At 42.5% G+C, this 21,883-nt stretch overlaps 1 protein-coding gene and 1 non-coding gene across 3 annotated transcripts in view; both read right to left on the minus strand.

Moving 5' to 3' along the window:
- Nucleotides 1–21,883, minus strand: part of JAZF1 (JAZF zinc finger 1) — a 325,309-nt gene that overhangs the window by 245,872 nt on the left and 57,554 nt on the right. The gene's annotated exons all lie outside the window — the stretch shown is intronic.
- On the minus strand, nucleotides 18,616–18,720 carry LOC114221258 (U6 spliceosomal RNA). The gene has a single exon (XR_003611715.2). It is a non-coding gene; the product is annotated as a U6 spliceosomal RNA (small nuclear RNA).

A 21,883-nucleotide genomic window follows, 5' to 3' on the forward strand; every position in this document is an offset into this window, starting at 1 on the left:
CTTTGAACACGGGAATGCTTCGTAACACGTTCCATTGGGGATAAGGGAATGTTAGGATTCACAATTCAGCATTTGACAGTAAGAGATGATTTAAAAAGACAATATTGGCAACAGCTAACACTTGCTACACACTTACACCACATCAGGCACCATGCTAAGCATATCACACAGTACTTCATCAAATCATCAGGAAACTCTGAGGACAGCACTTACTATTCCCAGTGCCTAAAAGTCCCCCAATCATGCCCAGATCCCTGTTCTGAAATTGTTCTCAAAACAGAGCTAAATGTTTTTAACTAAATGTCCTCTCTCTTGCTCTTTCGAGCTCTCTCACTCTCGCTCTCTCCGTCTCGGCCATGGTAAGCAGCCACAAGCTACTCTAATTTTTCCTAATAAGCAACAGGGCAAAGTTAGGACCAGAACTGAGGGCTGCCAGCCCCACTTTCCCCTGACGTGGTTATTGCTGACATGTTGGCCAACGTGACTTAGAATAATGTGGGGATTATTTGCAATAACAGAACTGAAATTCTCCTCTTCTATTCAAAAAGTATACTATATACTTTATCCAAATGTCCAATGTCTTGTTTCCTTTTTTCCCCCTTTTTTTTTTATTTATTTGAGAGAGAGAGCGCACGTGCGTGCACACTCACGAGCATGGGCAGAGGAAGAGGGAGAGAATTTGAAGCAGATTCCCCACTGGGCACAGAGCCTGATGTGGGGCTCAATCCCATGACCTGTGAGATCATGACCTGAGCTGAAACCAAGAGTTGGATGCTTAACCAACGAACCACCCCGGTGTCCCCCAATATCTTTTTTCTTATCCTATATTCAACCAACACACCTCCACCCCCAAATATCAATGCTAAAAGTTAGGGACTTAAAAAAAGAAAACCTATATTTGGACTGACTGAAAAAAATCCTATGTAATTTTCACTGTCTATTCACAACTTCCAGCAAGACTAAAATGCATTTTTTACAGCTAATAAATTCCAGTTTAGAAAGGTTAAATTTTCTAAGGTTTGGAATCTCACCAAACTGGGGGAGAGGGAGTATACAAGATGGAACAGCTTTTTAACATATTTCCAAAAGCTACCCAGTGACAAAAGCAGAACTGATGAATAAGAAAGGGGTCTTCACTTTCCTACAAAGAGATTTGGCTTTTTAGTCTCCAAGATTTTGGTGCTTAGAACTCTACTTGGTCAGCTTCAATATTGGGAACGGCCAAGAGAAGTTTCTGTGCTCCCTACGGGAGGAGAAACACACTAAACATCCTGTTCTTTTTAATAGTTCTGATGATATATATCCAAGTACTTACAGTCAACTTTTTTGAAAGATGTTTGCTTCATTCTGTTAATTAGTCTGAAATCCAATGTTGGAAGGAAGCAAAATGAACAGTATGTTCCATACTCCCAATTTACTAAAAGGGAGAAAGACAAGTTCTAAAGAAAGGATGAGTGAAATCCATCAGTGTTAGTAAATAAGAGTAATACTTCTGTTCATAAATCAAGTTCAAAATAAACTATAAACCAGGACTTATAAAACAACACATGATAGCATTTCTATAAACCACAAACCCTACATGAACTCTGGGTTTTAGATTAACATCTTTGGGCTTGCCTAACACTTCTGTAAAGTAAACCCTACAAATCCACATGAAAAAATGTTTTCTTTCTGAAACTATTGATTGTTCACGTAGAACTTATGTACAGGTAACTAACAGAATATATTTCTTACTGAATGAGGAAGTTTCTGGCTTATGAACAGGAATGGGTACATTCAGAGGCATGGAAGTGAGGTCTCCAATAGCATCCTAATGCAAAGGATGACTCTACAGGTTTATTTTCATTTACTGTCCTGTATTTTAGAGACGGCACATTAGGTTCTATAAGCAGCAGGCCTAGTTTCCTAGGAAAGAGCTCAATTAAGCTTAACCCACCACAGAGGTGCCCTTATTCTCTGACCACTCTGGTCACAAACCTACGGGAGCAGGAGAATGGAAGAGAAAACAGGATCCCAAGATCATCCCCAACACGCACTGCTTTTAAAATCTCTTGCCAATATTCTGAAAAGCAAAGGTCTGCTTGGAAGTGAAGAATCATGAAAATAACTAGACCAAGTCTGTGGAAAGTGATCACAGGGTCCCCCAAGAAGTAGGTCTAGGGCATCTGTGTGGAAGAACTGTGTTCTGTGTTGGGTGAAAAACGGGAATGAACGAACCTAACCTGTAGTGGCACGTACCGACTTTTTGGATTAAGATAAAAAAGGTCTTACTTAATCTAACATAGAGCTGGTGGTACTAGTTCCTTAGAGATTATGTAATCTGAGCGCCTAAAAAGAGAATAATACTGAAGTAATCTTTACGGAACTGCATTTTCAGTATTGCTTTGAAGTGTGATGTTTAATGACTTCATGAACTAAACAACCAAGTCCCCCATTTTACAAGTAACAACAGGGGTACTGGAAATATAGCAGTTCCCCTTTTATTCTCACCCTGCCACAGTAATTTTGCAAATAATACCAGAACTGTGATTTCAAACACAATTCATCTGATATGCCTGCCACTGCATGTCATCCACATTTTAACTCCTGCTACATGCCATATTAAGCACAGCTGTATCAGACAGACCCAGGGTTAGAGGCCATATCCTACGCATTACTTATTTACATATATTACATGTCCTATATTATGTTTATTCCACCACAGGAATACCTAACAAAACTAAGATGCACAAGAAGGTTTGAAAAGAAAATCACAGAAGATACTGACATACTTAAAGTTCAAACCCACTCAAAGTGTGTGCCTGGCATATTTGACAATCTGCAAAAAAAACAAAACAAAACAACCCAAACACATATTTAATGAATGAGCTGAAATATCACTTGTTTTAAGCCCTATCAATAGACTAGGGATTCTTCAAGATGTCAAACTTTTTGTCTGTAACATAGTCAACCTCAAGGGACAAAATCCTAATTTTCCACATGTTGTCTTACAAACCACAGATGGATCAATGGCAACTCATCAAATACGTCTCAGTGACTGGGGTGGGCGGGCAGCGGTGCCACTCTGGGTGGGAAGCAGGTTGCCAACGACCCCACTCCCAGCAGGTGCTTCCCCCCACCCTCCTGCATGCGCGGCTCCCCTGAGAAGGCAAGAGGGAGGCAGGTAGCTAACGGCTCAGCCGAGTAGGGGGTCAAATAGGAAAATGCAGTAAGGGATGAGAGATGGACAGTACAGAATGTTGTAGGCCTTGGAGCTGGACAGACTGGGCCCAAGTCCATCTCAGCTCCAATGCTTGCTGCATCCCAACCATGAGCCAGGGTCTCTCTCTTGGGGTCTCAACTACAGTAACAGAGATGATAGCATCTCCCTCAAGAGGACTGTTGTCAGAAATAAATGACACATTGCAAATAAAATGGTTGGCAGTAGTGTCTAGCACATGGTAGGGCTCAATACAAACATTCCTGTGATCATCATTTTCCTATTTATGGGTTGAGTAATTCCTATACATGCTTTCTAGATTACCTCTTAACACTGCAATCTTGGCAAACTATAATAGATATCCAGGCACAATTTTTTTTTAAAAAAGATATAAAACAATTATGCAATATGCATACCATGATGGATACTCATGACGTATTATTGGTTTTAAAAAGGTTCTTAAAAAATAAAAACGTTCCTGGGGGTGCTTGGGTGGCTCAGTTGGTTAAGCGTCTGCCTTTGACTCAGGTCGTGATCTCAGGGTTCTGGGATCGAGCCCCACAGCAGGTTCTCTGCTCAGCAGAGTCTGCTTCTCCCTCTCACTCTCCCTCTGTGTTCTCCTCTCTCTCTCTCAAATAAAATCTTTAACAACATAAAAAAAATTTTCTAAAAAGGTGATATATTAAGAACAGAATCAGTCCTTTGAAAAGAATATATATGTCCACAACTATGGCTAGAAGGACATAGGCCAATTTGTGAGCCTGGTCATCTCTGAGTGATGCAATTATTCTTAATGACTCTAACTTGTTTCCTTTTGCTTATCTGTATTTCTAATCTTTCTACAATGAACATACATTACATATTTATATAAAAGATATAAGAGAATAGAATATTCACACAAGCCTGGAATGCAGCGCTGACACAATGGGACCAACACAGAGTCGACAATACAATGGACCAAGTGCGTGATGACCTAAAACAGCACACAAAGGTCAGGTAGGGCCAGAGGCCTCTCCTGGCAGAAAGTAAGTGGACGTGACTTTGAGCCCTAGCCCAGCTGTCTCCCCACCTTGGCCCTTGGTGAGTCATTTATTGTGGCCTCCGTTTATGACTGACTGATGGAATCGGGATCTGGCCCACGGTGACACCGACAGGGGATGGCCATCCCTCCTCCTTGCCACACTCTGGCCTGGCTTCCAGCTCATCCCCTCCTAGCTTTCCTCCCACCTCCCTGGCAGCTCCTTCTCCACTTCCTTTACTGGTTCAGTCTCTTGGCTGCTTATTGCCCCAGTACCTGGGATTCGACCCCTGACCTCTTCCCCATTCTATCTATTCTCACCTCCCAGAAGATCTCACTCACTCCATGAATTCAGTTCCACCTATCTCCCCAACTATTCTTAAATGTCTATAGTTCTGACTAAACTCCAGACTGGAGTGTCAAGAACTCTCCCCTGGACGTAATCATTTAGAGGTGCACATGCCACAGTGTGGCCCAAACCAAGGTCATCATCTGCCTCCAGCCCTCAACCTGCTCTTCCTGGTCACCCTCAGCAAGGTTAATGGTAACCAATCCTTCTAGTGGCTCAGGTCAAAAACTTTGGAGTCATCCTTGACTTCTTGCTTTGTCTCATGCCCTAAACCCAAACCTGTTGACCCTACCTCTAAAATATACCCAGAACCCTACCACATCGCACCACCTTCAAAACTACCACCCTGATCCAGAACCGTCAGCTCTGTTCTGGGTTATTGCAACAAGCCCCTCCCCCCCCCATCAGTCTCCTGCATCGCCCTTGCCCCCTCCAGTCTATTCTGAACCCAGTAGCTGGAGTGATGCTATTCAAGTGTCCATCCACCATGTCATTCTCCTGCTCAAACTCCCAAATGACTCTCCATCTCCCATAGATCAAATGCCAGAATCCTTGCGCTGGCCTACACGTGGACACCCCCACCTCATCTCCCACTCCCCTCTTCTTCACTCACTCCAGCCCCGCCGGCCTCCCTGCAGCTCTCCCTCCCTACCTTCTCATCTCCTTCAGGCCGTTACTCCAATGTCTTCTCACCAAAGTGATTCCCCAACCATGCGATTCAGGTCTGGTGACAAAGCTCCCCCTGCCTCCACACACCCCCTACCCCCCTTCCCTCACTTTTCTCCGTAGCAGTTCCACTGCTCAACATAACTTCCTTTATTCACGGTCTGTCTCCCCACAGTGAGGACAGAAGTGCCACAGAAGTGGGAATCTGGCTTATTGTTTTGCTCCCGACTGTATCCCCAGTACGTAAAGCAGGGTAGGCACTGAATAAATATGTGGTGAAGAAATAAGCCGGATTAAACGGTTCCTGTCCTCACTTCTGTCAGGGTTGGTTGAGGAACATGTGAACTAAGGCGTATATAAATAATCTGACACTTCGATAGCTATGTGAATGGTGTTACAGTCATCTCTGTTCCACTGAAGACGCACCCCAATCCTGTCAGATATGGCTGGACTTAGTCATGCTTCAACGCTGTTTCCCCACCTCCCTTTTTACTTATCTCTTTCAAGGCCAGAGGTTAGTAACTGAGAATTCCCACAACACTAGGGATTCTGGAAAGGATTAGGTTCAGAGATCCACTCAGTGTCTAACCCTAGAAATGATGGCCTTACTCACAAGTGGGGAGTTTTGTCTTCCCTTGGAGAAGAATGAGAGGACGGGAAAGGGGAGATTAAAAGACTAAGAGCGCCCAATCCCCCTCCGTGGCACCAGCGCCCAATCCCCCTCCGTGGCACCAGCGCCCAATCCCCCTCCGTGGCGCCAGCGCCCAATCCCCCTCCGTGGCGCCAGCAACACTGCTGAACCTGCACACAGAACACAACTCAGGGCGACAGGACTCTGTCCTTGACTTTTGCTTGGCCCTGATGATACAATCAAGTCTCACCCGTGGTGGATTCCTTTTTTTTTTTTTTAAGATTTTATTTATTTATTTGAGAGAAAAAGACAGAGACAGTGAGAGAGCGCACGAGTGGGGAGGAGAGGGAGAAGCAGGCCCCCAGGGCGGGCTTCTGTGTAAATTCTCAGTGGACAAAAGCTTGGGTTCAGCTCAGTGGCCTCCATCGGAAAATCAAGAGTAAACAAAATACTCTATGAACTCTAGGAGATACAGACAATAGCATGTTTCATTATAACACCCCCGGAATTACTCTCGGAGGCACCAAACAGAAATGATACAGAGTTAGAACTCTTCTAAATGCAAATGTTTCACAGCCAGTAGAAAACTCAGCTTGAAGACAGATTTGTTAACCTCTACTCCATCTTGGCTAGAATGATTGTTTAAAACTCCTCTCCAAGAGCTCCCAAGAAACCACGGCCCTTTAGAGGCCAATAATAGTACCTGCTGTTTGCAAAACTAACACTTAGTTACTGCAGCTAAACTGCAAAGCATTGTGAATCCCAGTGAGAAAGGCAATTAATCTAATTGAGCCGAACGTGTGAGGGTTTTCAAGTGGGTAAAAGTGCATCCCGAACACCTGATCCCAGCAACGAGGTCCGCTCAGGTTAGGGAATGGGCAGAGGTGAAGTAAGACAGTCCCATCATGCTCCACTTGTGAGTTTTAGAAGAGGCTTTCCATCACCTTCCCTCCAGCCCCTTTTAGAAAAAAGCAACTTATAAAATTATATCCTATTAAAGACCCTATCATCAAAACTGACCTTTAAGACTTAACGTAATTTTAAGATTTTGCTTGTCAGCCACATACCAAGACTGACGTCTTCCTCCTCCTATCATTACATTGAGACTGCATTACCCAAGGAGCACGAAGATAGTTTTAACCAAAAAGAATTTAACAAGTTGCTACAGAAAAGCTTTCCTTTCTCACTTTATGTAAATGACTAATTAGTTGAGAATACTGCGTCTAATCCTCATCAAGCTTGGCTTTCTTTTCTTCATTACAAACAAAACAAAAAAACAAGTTATTTTGCATCTGGACTCTCTTTCAGGGGCAACAATGCATCCCCAAGAAGAATGAGATGTAATGGGAAACTTTTAAGGACACACAGGCAAGCCCATGATCCATTCTGCTAAGAGCCAATCCAAGCACAGGTGGAGGATTTCAGCAGGCATTAGGAATAATCTTCATGTGGGGGCACCTCGGTGGCTCAGTCGGTTGAGCGTCTGCCTTCGGCTCACGTCATGATCCCGGGGTCCTGGGATCAAGTCCCGCATCAGGCTCCCTGCTCAGCAGGGGGTCTGCTTCTCCCTCTCTCCTCTGCCCCCCCCAACTCGTGCTTGTGCGCTCTCTCTCAAATAAATAAATAAAATCTTTTAAAAAAAAGAATAATCTCCATGTGGATGGTGTCTTAGAGTCTACTTCAGTGTATGAATTACTTTATTTATGACGGTGAAACTAGAGAAAATGAAGGAATCCATATCAGATCACAGTATTACAAACACAGAAATCCTCTAATATTGCTGACATGACATGTTTTTCTTCCAAACAGCAATGATTTTTTTTTTTCACTTGCTTTTGACTCCACGTTGGATTTGATCTTTTCATCACACACAAGTCAGGAAATCTGGACTTCTTGTTCTGCTAGCCACTCCCTCCATCAGCCTCTCTGGGAGACTTGCACCTGGCTAGGTATGCATCAATGCACCCATGGCAGCGTGTCATCATTTCAATAAATAGAACCCAAGTGTTAGGAGACGACACCAGTTTCTAGGGAGAAACAAGATCTGACACATGTTAATACCTCATTATACATCCAGGCCTTCTGCCAAGCAGAAGGAACGGAGGATCACCTTTTAACATAAACATTACAGGCCTTTCTTGCTATGAGGATCAAGTCTAGTATATTTATTTCATTTACCACATGGTCATTTTCCCTCCACTGTAAAGGACAGCCAGTGAATAAAAGCCATGTTAGCTCAGCATTATGCTTGAGAATTTTAAACAAACCAGTGAGGCAAGTCACTTATGGTTTTCATACCAGGCATACCTCTGAGAGGCTCCATATAAATACTTCTTTCAGCTCAGAACACCATATGTGCCATTATGAAATACTGTACTCTATGTGAGCAAGAGACACAAAATTATCCTTAACCTAGGAAATATAGGTTCACATGTTTGCACTTCTGTCCTCCACAGGGGCCCAGTGGTCTAGTGGGCTAGCCCAGACTGGGACTGGAGAAACCCGAGGGTTACTGGGTTTCGGGCTTAGCAAAGTTATTTAAATTATACCCCAGTTGCTTTGTCTCAGGAAAAGGAGACTACAACGTTTTAACTGCGGCAGAAGCATCTAAACTGAAGCAGTTCCAAATGGCTCAAGCTACAAACATCAAATTAATCTGTCACCTAAATCTCCCAGTCTTACAGGTGTGCTTTTTTATCTGTCCCTCAAATACCAAGCAAACCACAAACCTCCGTCCCTGGAGAGTACATTTCCAGCTCTTACTGAGTGACGTCTCCTGAGGCATTTCTCCTCATGTGCTGAGTTCTACAACCAGTCTTTTGAAGCGCTTCTGTATATTGTAAAAGCGGCAAACACACGATGCAAACCGTCTAGTTTAACATACTACGTTGAACTGTAGCCGAGCCGAGCCGCGTCACGGGCCGAAAATGCAACCAAGAACAGTGGTCGCCTTTGTGCCAGACGACCCAGAGGAAAGAAAAGGGCTGTGGAGGGCAGAGAACGTTCTTGCTACCTATAGTCACGGTGCTTCTCACTCTAGATCGATGAAATCTCAACTGGGGATGTGGCTCGTCAGGTGTAGCATGAAGCAGCCAGGAATAAAGGGATCGAGTGCTCAATTGCCTCTCATTCCAAAAATTACAGCGCAGCAGTCGAAGCCAGAGGCCACCAGGGCAGACCAGCAGAAATAAAACAAGACACAAGATTAGGCAAAACACAGGCAGCCCAAGGAGGCGAAGATCGGGCATGACTGACCTCGGGGGTTACAACACCATCAGAGCACAATGCCGCTCTATGGCGGGTCAAAGGAAAGAGTATAAAGTCATCATTACCAGCACTGGACACACATACTAAGTTTACTGTCAAGGATGCACACAAAGCTCCACTTTCCAGATTCTAAAATAGAACTAAAACAATTTCATAGGGATGATTTATTAAACGAACAGTGGCCTGCAAATTAAAACAGAGAGACGAAAGACTAAAGGCTTATATACCCCAGCACACCTCACTTCACTGAGCTAGAAGAACACGTGCTCTGTAGGGGTTGAACAATGCCCTCCCCGGCTGTAGAGATTCACTCGGGTGGGATGCAAGGACTCCTTTCTTCGGGACAAAGGCTTTTGCAGAAGGCAGAGGGATAGCTAACCCGAAACTACACCTTAATTCTGCAGCTGGTTCTCCATACCACCTTTACTGTGCCCGTTTACTAATTCAGCAAATATTTACTCGGCACTTACTTGGTGCCAGGTCCTGTGCTCTCCGCATCTCTTTTCCCCTAGTGCACACAGTTGTACCCGGGCCCGAGGCATTTCTTGGTTGGATTAACTTTCCAACCTCTCTTCATGTTTACCTTTCCAACGATGCCAAATACATTCTGTTTCCAAGGTCATCAGCATCCTACTTTCAAAGTAGAAGCCTCCCCCATGATGCTCCTTTTTATTACATTTTGGTGACAGGAGAGCCAACACCCTTGGTTCCCGAGCTCATCTCTCATCATTCCAAGATCATTAAACCAGCTCATGTTCTTTGTCTTCCCTCCTTCCTGCCAGTTCTCTCTGTTCCTCTAACATTCACATACTCAGCAGCTCACTGGTCTGTTCATCCCATGAGGTGCCTTGATCAGGAATGGCTTATCCCTTTCCTTATTCAGGCAAATCCTGACATCCTACCTTTCCTACATGATTCATCTGATAATAATCTAAGCATCCTCTCTATGTATATCAATCTCTCTCCTGTCTGCAATAATATTAGTAAATAAACACTTTATAAAGCACTTCCGACGATGCCATCTCAATCAATCCTCAACAACACTGTGAAATAGATATTACTTAACTCACTTTACATACAAGGAAACCAAGGTGTGTACAAATTAACCAACTTGTCCTAGAGAATACAGCAAACGAGTGGCTGAACTGGGACCCAAACCCTGCCAATTGGCTACCAAATCAGAACCTTGTCCATTCATGATTCTGTCTCTGCCAAACCCTGCTTAGGGATCAGCCATGAGAAACATAGGATGGAGAGTGCTTACCCTGCCTCATCTGTTGATGGCCAAACTGGGCCAAACAATGAAGAAAGAATGGGCCAACTCAAAAGAGACAGGACTTTGAGGCCTGGAATCTTAAAAGGCCTAAGTGAATTTACAAGTAGGATCCAACTGAGTGTCATCAGGAAAGGTTAAATCACAAAGTATACTAGATAGTTTTTAAGGAACACTTCCACATCACAAATATTAATTAGTAAAAAGGCAAACATCCATTTGGCTCCTGAAGAGCTAGAATTTAAAAAGCATGATCAAGAGGAAAACACAATCTATAATTAGAAAGCTTAAGAGAAAACTAAGAGAGCAAGGGTTCCAGCATTCTCAAAGAAGGTAGAGTTCTGTTAAGTTGAGAAAGGGATGTACTTCTTGTCCCAATGTCCTGAAAGATCAATATTTGATGGTGTGCCCACATGGCCAGCCACAGAGTTGCCAGACAGCTACCTGAGATCATGCTCTCACCCATGAGCCTTGCCTGGCAGGCTTTCAGTTCCAGCCCAGGTTTCTCTGTCTTCCCTTTATTCTTGCGAAGAGTGCAGCAGGAAACACACCTGGTAATATGTTTTGGGTTTTTTTTTTTTTTTTTTAAGTTGAGTAGGGAGAATGCTTGAGATCTACTTGATGAGATGTACAACCACCATGATTTTGCCTACAGCTTCCCAAAGGCTCTCGTGTAACAGGGAACTACACCTGAAGAAAGTAGGGAATTGATTGTCTCCATGGGCTTCATGTTTGGTAACAATCCACATAACAAAGTATTCATAGAAAAAGGAATATTCTTGGACTTTTCTATTTAGGTAAGTAATGCTAATTCAATGAAATTCAAAAATTTCTTTCAAATCTACTATAAGCCCGCCTGCCCCATTGCAAACCTAACTATAGGTGAGGAAGTAATACACAGAAAATACTTATTTGCTTCCATGTTTTTACTATCTGGCTACTGAATTTATTTCCCTTTAGTGTTTTGTTTTGTTTGCTAGGGGTTTGTTTTATTTGTTTCTTCATTTGTTCATTCGTTCATTCAGCTTTTTATTGAAGTAGAATGTGTAGTACAGTGAGGGAGACAAACCATAAGAGACACTTAACTACAGGGAACAAACTGAGGGTTGCTGGAGGGGAGGGGGGTAAGGGGAATGGGGTAACTGGGGGATGGGCACTGCGGAGGGCACGTGATGTAATGAGCACTGGGAGTTGTGTGAAATGTATGACTCTACCTCTGAAACTAATAATATACTCTATGTTAATTAAATTGAATTGAAATTTTTTAAAAAGGAATATGTAGTATAGCATTATCCTTGCATGTCATACAGGCTTTGTGATAAAATGTAAAAGTAGGCCTTTATAAAATATCATTCCTTCCTACCATATGGCAGCTATATGTCTTTGACTAAAGTCATAGTACTTCTTTGAGGAGGTTCCTCTTTAGTAAAAGAGGGATCATAGAATCTTCCCTATCCATCTTAAAGTGGTTTTCTGAAAGTCAAATCAAATGATGAATCTGAAAGTGCTTTGTGCATACGGATACCTGTGGATCAGAAAACCTAATAGCAAAAAAATGTATTGATCTTCCAGAGACTTCCTAAGGCTGTATCCGTGCATGTTGTGTGCATGTGTGTTATCAGCAAGGGTAGTGGTACTGGCTTATCATTATCAGGCACCACTAGATCTCCGCAAGCATCCGGATTCAGGGTAGAAACAAGTTGGGTACAGCTGCCCCTGAGTTGTATGGAAATTATGGTGTGATACCAACATCTGATCTTCAATCATTCTAACTCTAGAGCTCTTTTTTTTTTTCACTTTGCTCTTGTTCCAAAAGCTTGACTGATGGAGAAGACACTTGAAATGTTCCAAACCTATGATTTTGTGATCAAGGGGTATCATCACCTCCACCCAGCTGGTGACAGAAAGGGGCTGTCCAAGAGTTATTTAAAACAAGTACTATGAGGAAAGAACTTTCTGAAAGAAACCTTACTGGCCTCCAAGTGGGCAACTGAAAAGAACCAAACGCTAGTGACAGAGAAGTCAATGATACAACAATCAAGGACAGTTTTATTAGTTTCATTCAATAAGGCAAAACTTGGACAAAAAAATTCATTATTCAAACCAGATGCTGTTTTTGTAATATTCATTTCAATAATGAACTGTTTCAATTCTTTTATTTTGAATATGTAATATAAAGCAGGCAAATCATTACATTAATAAAGGCACACTGGAAATTTGTAAAATTGGTTTGAAAAAGAACCGAATGTAAGAAACCTGTTTTCCAAAGTTCATTGCCAAGAGCATTTTTGTCTTTTTTAATCTTGTGACAAAAGAAATGCAATAGTGAGTTTAAGCAAGACCAATCATGAAGAGCAACGAAATTACCCTTTAATGATAATCAGCCCCAAATCTTGATTACTGCCAGCTCGAATTATCTGGTCATAAGGCATACAAAGTACTGTGTTCATGTATCTCAAAGGAGAATGAAGGATGGGCCCCTCAAGGTGCGCAGTCAGATAAGATGGGGAAGCAGGGAGGGAAGGAGAGGAGGCCAAACACACGGACCTCAAGTGCCAAACAGAAAGCAGGACGCTCATAAAAATGTTTACTAAGCACAAAAGTTACTTTTCAGAAAAAGCCTGATGATGATCTTCCTCTTAGAAAAGATTATTCTTTCTCTTGTCAGAAGAGTGATGAGGAACAGATCTCCTCCCCAGGAAAAAAGTGAGCATCTGTAGCCAGGTGGATTTTCAAGAGAAGGTGAGAGCAGACTGTGGGGAATGGAGCCCAGAAAGCAGACTTTGGCCTTGAGATAGAACCCCAAAGGCGAAGGGGAACTATCCTCCAGTTTGGGGCTGTTCGGAGGTAGCACAACTTGCTGTGCCGTTTCTAGGTTCTCGGACGGAGTCCAACCCAGTGAACTGCTACCCTAAAAACAATGGGGTATAACCACCCACGGGCCGCTTCCACTGCTTTATGCAGACAGAGCTGGAACACTGTAGACACGGAGACCATCAATACCTTCATTTCACAAACAAGGAGACTCACGACCGAGGAGATAGAGTGAATGCTTGTGGGACTAACTAATGGCAAAGTTAGGACCCCTTACCCACCGGCTCCATCCCTGAGGTGATGGTGAGGCTCCGAAGAGCAAGCTAGTGAGGGCTGCCACTGTGGGACGATCACCACATTCCGGCACAACTATGAACAGACACACTCTTCTGCCTCGGGCGTGATCGTGTGCTGATTCAACACCAGACAGTTGCAAAAGAAAATCTCTATTCATATTGGAGTTACAAATGCTACTTACCAAAACTCACTTTGTGCCAGACACCATGTTAGGCACCAGCATTCATTCGCTTCTTGTAATGCTCACAACCCAGGAGGTGTTGATAATCTCATTCTACCGAAAATGCATCTAAAAGAGGTGACGTCACTTGCTTATGCTCACGCTAGTAGGTAAGTGGCAATTCTGGGTTCAGACATGTTTTTCTAGCCCCTTGAAGACCCTGTGCTTTCTCCTACCCTACCAGCCCTCAAAGTTTTGCCAAAGAAAGAACTCCTCATTCAACGGACGTATGAGAGCTGCACAGGAAGCTCTGCCGAATATAAGAAATAAACAGATTCCGGACAATGGTAAGGAAGCTTCTACAGTCTGGGTGTAAACCTGAGCCATTTCAGTTACTCAACAAAGGAGAGAAGTTTCTTGCAAAATTCTTTTTCCTTCTAAAAACTCTTTGCCTCACAGATCCTGAATATTCCATTTATTACTCTTTTCTCTTTCAAGCAAAAGCTCAAGTCCTCACAAGCAGAAGAGAAGGATGATGGAAATCTTAACAGGCAGCAACGACTTCGCATAGAGACGATCACCGAAGTAAAGAGCCCGCGGACAAAACCGTGGAGAACTTCATTACCCCAGCTTGCAGACTTTTTGTGGCTGGCCAGGCTCCACTGGCACCTTCACCTCCTGGCCACCTGCCACCTTTACCTTCTGGAAACACAGGCACACGGCCAGGCCAGAGATTTCTGCTCTCTGACTGAACACAAACACCTCTCAGCTTTCCAGTCTGAACACAGCCCTGAAAACTGGGACTCGCTGTGGGTTTGGTGCTACTGATGTCTCTGCAGTTTGTAATATTCTGCCTGTTTAATTAAAACTAGAAAATTCCAAAGAGGCCTATTCTTAACTAAGAGAAGACCCACGGAGTTTGAACCTGCCTTTGTTAATCTAAAGACCAGACAAATAGAAGCACCAGCCAGGCAAACGGGGCATGGTGTGCTCTCAACAAAACGCAACCAGCCTCATCTTCCTAGTGACTTTCTGAAGTTTATTTCCTGTCAGTTTCAGGTTGTGGGCATACAAAGATGATGAGTTCTGACCCTGAGGAGCTCACAGTGTGGTGAGGGAGACAATACCTTGAAAAAATTAATGGCAGTATTAGGTGATAAGTGGGAGAACACAAAGGGACACCAAGTGCTAGAAGGAAACAGGACAGAGGAACTAGGGAGATTTCATCAAAGAAGGGGCCACAGGAACTAGCTTTACAAAATGAGTAGGGAGTTCTCAAGGCAATGAAATGGAGGTTCAGAAACATTGCAAGCAGAAGGGACAGTGCATTCAAAGATTCACATTTATGAAGGAGCCTGCAGTCTAAGCAGTGAAGAGAAGCAGTGTTTGTATGTGAAGGGAGGTGGGGAGCTGGTAAAAGAAGCATCTCAGAGACTATTACAAAGGGTCTCTATAGGCATCTCAGAGTCAATGAAGGTTTTAAAGCATGTTCAGTTGGTTTTTTGTTTTTCTTTTTTTAAGAAAGTAGTTCTAGCAGACATGCCAAGGGTAGACAGGACTCTGTATCAGTGCCGTGCAAAAAATAAATAAATAAATAAAATGTGAGCCACAGAGCCAAGCCAGATATATAATTTTAAATTTTTTAGTAGCCACATCTAAAGTAAGAAAAAACAAGTGATGTTAATTTAATAATATATTTTAACCCCCAAATCCAAACTACTATCATTCAACATATAGTCAATATTTTTTTAAATTATTAACGAGATAGTTCACATTCTTTTTTCCTTGTCCTATGTCTTCTAGATCTGCCATACTCAACAGCACATCCAAAATTGGGTAAGCCACATTTCAAGTGCTCGGAAGCCAGATGTCGCCCGTGGTTACCATACTGGACAGACAGCTCTAGATAAACCAAATGCAAGACCCACTTAGGAGACCGTAGCCAAGAGTCCAAACAAGGGATGATAAAGCTCTGGACAGGTATTTCCAGCCCCTGAACATTTGCTAAACTGCCACTGAAATGCCAATTTACAAATATGTAACTTGTTGTTCTGTTTTAAAGATTTTATTTATTTATTAGACAGAGCGCCCGCTTGTGAGCGGGGTGGGAGGTTGGTCGGGGGAGAGAAGCAGACTCTCCGCTAAGCAGGGAGCCCGTCTCAGGACACCAGGATCATGACCTGAGCCGAAGGCAGACACTTAACCGACTGAGCCACCCAGGCACCCCATGTTTTGTTTTGGTTTGTTTTTTAAAATGTATTTATTTGAGAGGAGGGTGGGGCAGCAGGAGAGGGAGAGAGAGAATCCTCAAGCTCACACCCACTGAGCACAGAGCCAGAGTAGGGGCTCAATCCCAAGGCCCCCAGGACCCCAAGATCATGAACTAAGAGTTGGCCACTCAACCAACTAGGGCCACCCACGCACCCCACTTTTTATTTTGAATAGGCAATAATTCACATGGTTCACAAATAAAAATACAACAGGGTATCTAACAAACAGTACTGCTCCTACCCTTTTTCTATCTACCCCATCCCCCACCCACCCATTAAAGACAACCATTTCTACTGAGTTTCTTTTGTTTATCCTTTCAATGTTTCTTCATACAAATACAAGCAGATATGAATGTAGACCCTGATTTTGTCCCTTTTTTACACCAAAGGTGGCATCCTACATACTCTGTTCTGTACTTGGCTTGTTTCATTTAATCACATATCTTGAAGATCTTTCCATATTACTGCATAAAGAGTTTCCATGTTTTCTTTAAATGCTACACAATATTCAATTGTATGAATGGATCACAGTTTATTTCACCAGCCTTCTACTAATGGATATTTGAATTGTTTCCAATCTCTTCTATTATACAAACAATGGTCTAATGAAAACCCATCTACGTCACTTTGTATGTATTCAGATGTACCTGCAGGGAAAAATAACCACAGCCAAATTGCTGGGTCAAAGGGTAATTGCATTTGTAATCCTGATAGATACTGCCAAACTGGCCTTCAAAAGGGCTGTGCTATTTTGTAATCTCGCAAGAGGTACAATGACAATTTTTCCACATCTGGTCAACAATATATAATTATCACACTTTAGAATTTTTGCCAATCTGATGAAGTGAAAAGTACTACTCCAACACAGTTTAAATCTGCATTTCTCTTATGTTGGAGACTGGAAATCTTTTCTTTGGTATAAAGATAACCTGTATTTCATGTTCTGTGATCATGTCCTTTGCCCATTTTTCTATTGATCTACCAGTCATTTTCTTACTCATTTGTAGGAGCTCTTTATATAGAGATTAACCCCTTGCCCACTATAAATATTTTTTTCCCTGATTGTCATTTGTCTTTTGAATTTACTTATTGTGGTTTTTACCAGGTAAAGTTTTTATCCAAATTAATCAATCTTTTTCTTTTATGGTTTTTGAATTTTAAGTCATACTAAAAAGGCCTTCCTCAAAGTTATAAAGGAAGTTACCCATGTTTTTTCTAGTCCTTGTATGATTTTATTTATTATTTATTTTTAAGATTTATTTATCTGAGAGAGTGACAGCACATGTCCACCAGCTCGGTGGGGAGGCAGGGGGGCAGGGCGAATCTCAAGCAGACTCCTGGCTGAGTGCAGAGCCCAACACCGGGCTTGATCTTGTGATCCCGAGATGACGACCTGAGCCGAAATCAAGAGTCGGACACTTAGCCAACTGAACCATCAAGGCACCCCTCTAATCCTTTTGATTTTAAGCAGATATGAATACATACCCATCTTTTGAAATACTCGTTAGAAATATCATTTTTCACTTTTTCCAACTGAGGTAGACTAGACATTTTATGAACTGCCTTCCTGATTTCTTCCTCCTTTGTCATCATTCTTTTGAATATCACAGTAATCATCATATAAAATGAACTAAATCAAGGTAGAGCTTATTTGAACGGTAGGAGATAAAGAACCAACCTCATCTTTCTCCAGATACCCACCCACTTGGCCCAATACCATATACTAAATATTTCATCATTATCCCACTGGAAACATAATTTTTAAATACTTTTCTATTTGTGTAGATAGCAACCTGGATTTTTATAAACTTATGGTTCTAATTCTTTAGTCTAGACACCAGAGAGGTAAATACAATTTACACTATTCAGTTTATTTATGGAAACTGCCAAGTTTCATGAAACTGCATTCACCCAGCACTGTCCTTCCTCCCACATCATCAGTATCTTTTCAACAGACGCTTGACTTGAAGAGATATACAGATGCAAACTGTCATTGAGAAGCTTACAGTTTGGAAGTTGCTAAATTATTTTTCACAATAGTATGTTTAAAAGGCAAGCAATATACCAAAATTAAAGTTTGGCAAAACTCTGTACCTCTTGATCTCAGGGCTGTGAGTTCAAGCTCCATGTTGGGTGTAAAGCTTATTAGTAAGTAAGTAAATACAATACAGTATCAGATTTTGGGGGTGCCTGGCTAGTTCAGTTGGTAATGCATGTGACTCTTGATCTCAGGGTTTTAAGTTTGCCCCCCACATTGCGTGTAGAGACAACTTAAAAAAATCTTTAAAATGAAAAAGTTTGGCAAAACTCTCATCAATGACAGAATTCTGGTTTATCCAAGTTCATTTTATATGCTCACAAATGTGACATTCAAAAGATTTATGAAAAAAAAAAAGGAGAAAAAAAGCCTAGAAAAACAGTTCAGAAACTATCTGGTCCACCTCAGCTGGAAAAGAGAATAGTGATTTTGGGGTTTTTTTTTTTTTTGCATTTTCATAAAGGTAAATAGAAATAGGAGCGCTTGGGTGGCTCAGTCAGTTAAGCGTCTGCCTTCGGCTCAGGTCATGATCCCGGGGTCCTGGGATAGAGCTCCCTCTCCCTCTGCTTGCTGTTTCCCCTGCTTGTGCTCTCTCTCTCTGTCAAATGAATAAATAAAATCTTTAAAAAAAACAGAAATATGGAACGCTTCACAAAGTTGCATATCATCCTTGCACAGGGCCATGTAATCTTCTCTGTAATGTTCCAATTTCAGTATATGTGCTGCTGAAACAAACATGAGAAATAATATTCTTTAACAAGGACTTAACATTCCCAATTATTTCTATTCAAAAGTTTAAACTGGAATTTTTAAGGTAAAAATGAGAAAGGTATAGTATTTTATGGTAAATGCTCTTCTACTCCAATATTAATTCCTATCATGTATATCAGCATCCTTCAAGTTTTATCCAATCAATGCATACTGCACATATTTCCCTGCCACTTGAGGTTGTAAAATTAGTTATCAGAGTTCAGTTTCTAAGAGATTTACACACACACACACACACACACACACACACACACACACACACAGAGTTATAAGCAGCATATCCTTCAAAAATTGCAAGGGGATCAGTTCCTACATAAGGGATGCTCATGTAGTAGACATGAATTATAAAATCTTACATAGGGGATAATAGTATCAGAAAAAATGACAGCAACAAAATGATCCTACATAGGAAATAAAGGAAATGCTGGGGAAGTGGGTCAGGAGGATCCTATGGAGTAAAAGCTCCCCCAGACAGGAATGAAGCATAACTTCTGAGACCTCTGTGGTGTTTCTTTTTTCTTTTCTTTTTTTTTTTTAATTTATTTATTAGAGAGTGAGCAGGTGTGGGGGGGGGTGGGGTTTAAGGAGAGAGGGAAAGAGAATCTCAAGCAGACTCTTTGCTGAGCACAGAGCCTGACGCGGCGCTCGATCCCACAACCTTGAGACCACGACCTGAGCCAAAACCGAGAATGGGGCACTTAACCTCCTGTGCCACCCCGGCGCCCCAACCTTTGTGATGCTTCTAAAAGAAACAGAGCTGAAGTGGAAGCCAAGAGCCCTGTGAACACAGAGGCTGTACTCATGCTACTTCTGGGTAGCCACCCTGCCTCCCAACATCGCCCCTCCCCTCAAGCTGCTGCCTCCCATGTCAGCCTGCAGACTCAGGAGAAAGACTCACAAACCTCATCTCTGGCCCTGAGATGATGCTCTTGAATTTCAACCTTTTTTTAATTTGCAAATGCCTGATAAAGGCAATTCACCCCCGGATCATACCTAAGTACCTAAAACTAACCATGAATGCCTACTGCCCCTCCCCTCCAACAAAACTCTATCTTTTCCCATCTGTATCAATAATATTATTATTTTCCAATTTATTTGGACTCCTTCACACCCCCTTACATCATAGGCATCTTCTGACTCTGTCCACACCCTTCGACAGGGATATCCTCCATACCGCCCTTCCCGTTTGTTTCCAACTTCAGACTGTCCTCATGACCAGGAGCCTGTGCCTACTTTATACACTCTTCACTGATTTCCTTCTTTCCTCACTCTCCCATTTACAAACGATTCTACAAACAATTGCCATGTACTTTTCCCAAGTGGTACCAAAACCTCCAGTGTTCCCCATTATTTCAGCAACAGCCTGAAACCATGTCACTGATCACTTCATTCACTCGACAAATATTTATTGAGTCCCCCCTTTCGGCCAGGCATGATTCTAGGCATTTGGGACATATCACTGAACGGACAAAACTCCTATTTAATCTTATCTTAACCTATTTTTTCCAGCCCTTCACCCTACTAGTCTCCTAGATAATTATAAACATTATCTATAAATAAATCTATACCAGAAGTTATATTTTGATATAATTACATTTTCAACGATACCTTAAAAAACCCTACTACCTACTGGATCCAGTAGTGAGCAAGACAGATGCTTTTTCCCTATGTCCCACTCACTCCCTCTCACTTCCTGCTCTGAAAGCTTTCTCCTTTCCCTGCCCTCTAACCCCTGCCCACCCCAAAACACTCAATCCAAACCCTCCAACTTAGCTAAAGATTTTCTTGGGCAACGACGCCCACAGCAGGGACCAACAGTCTTTCTTTATCTTCAACAGTGCTTCTGGGGGTGTGGGTGTGTTTTCTTTTCATGGGTTTCATGAAACTCCCTAATTAGAACAGAGGTCTCTGAAGACCAGATACTTGTTTTCTCCTTTGCACTTCCTGGTAGGATTCCATCATCAAAGAACACTACTGCCAAAGGAAATATCTGACACCAGTTCATCAAACCAATTTTGCTTCCTGAGAAAGTTGAGGCTTAGGGAGGTTAAGTCATAGTATCAAGTGCTTAAAAAAAAAAAAGTGAATCAATATGAATTGCAGACTGGCAGGCATCCTTTTCTTTGTCCCTAGGGATGGAGGAAGATGGCTGAACAGCTTCTTGCATGCAGTTCTTTCCTCCTGGGATCCACGCACGTGCTCCCAAGCTGTCTGACAATTTGCTGAATGAATATGTTTGCCCTCTTTCCAACTGTCTACTGCCTGCCCGTAGCTGGAAATCTCAGTGATGCTAAACAAGGAGACCCTAAGCTCCTAGGTTTTCCAGACTCTAGACTGCTCTCCCTCTCTGCCCCCATGAAATCCAGGGCTTCCTTTAGCTTGCCATATCAATGCTTGACCTTCTGCCCTGGCCAGGGAGCCGCCCCTGCGGGGAACCAGAGAGCTCTCTGAGGGAGAGAGCTGGTAACAGCAGGAGCACAAAGGTAGAGGTTCATGGAGCTAATTAAAAGTTATCTACAAGTGCAAAATCAGCACAGTCCTGTGATAAGTACAATTTGGAACGGCCTAGTGGAGTCCAGATGTCATCTACAAAGCAAGGAGATGTAGCATGATGTAGGAACGCCAGGATTTTTAGCGTGAGCCCCATTCCTATCCTCTATCACCGCCATGTCATTCCCTCCACACTATTCACACAGAATTCAAAGAGGCACGTGTGATCCCTTCCTCCCATTCCTCCTACCTACTGAAATGGCAGTGGTGCTCGGTAATGTTTCCTGAATCTCCTACAAATGAAAGGCCAGTTTGCCCTTTGCTTGAGCTGAAAAAAGTCAAATTTAACAGAAGCAGTCATATACATGTGGTCAATGTAGATAAGAGTGGCTCCTGTCTGTTTCTTCAGGGGGCCCAGAAGGACGGAGAGTACTTAATTGACCACAGATTATGAAGCCCACGGTCATCAAATTAGACTGGAGGTAATTGCCCTTCACGTGTTGTTTTAGGCAGCTGTTCCATTATTCACAAGGAAAGCTGTGCCCTCAACTTATAATAATCCCTCGATGTCATGGTCTTCTGGTACAGCCGAATCCCATAACCTTGGAAGCCACCAACAGTTGTCTCTCAAATTATCTCTGGA

This window comes from Eumetopias jubatus, unplaced genomic scaffold (assembly GCF_037043125.1).
Source record: "Eumetopias jubatus isolate StellerSeaLion01/CBP00866 unplaced genomic scaffold, mEumJub1_p1.0 scaffold_14, whole genome shotgun sequence".
NCBI classification, from domain to species: Eukaryota; Metazoa; Chordata; class Mammalia; order Carnivora; family Otariidae; genus Eumetopias; species Eumetopias jubatus.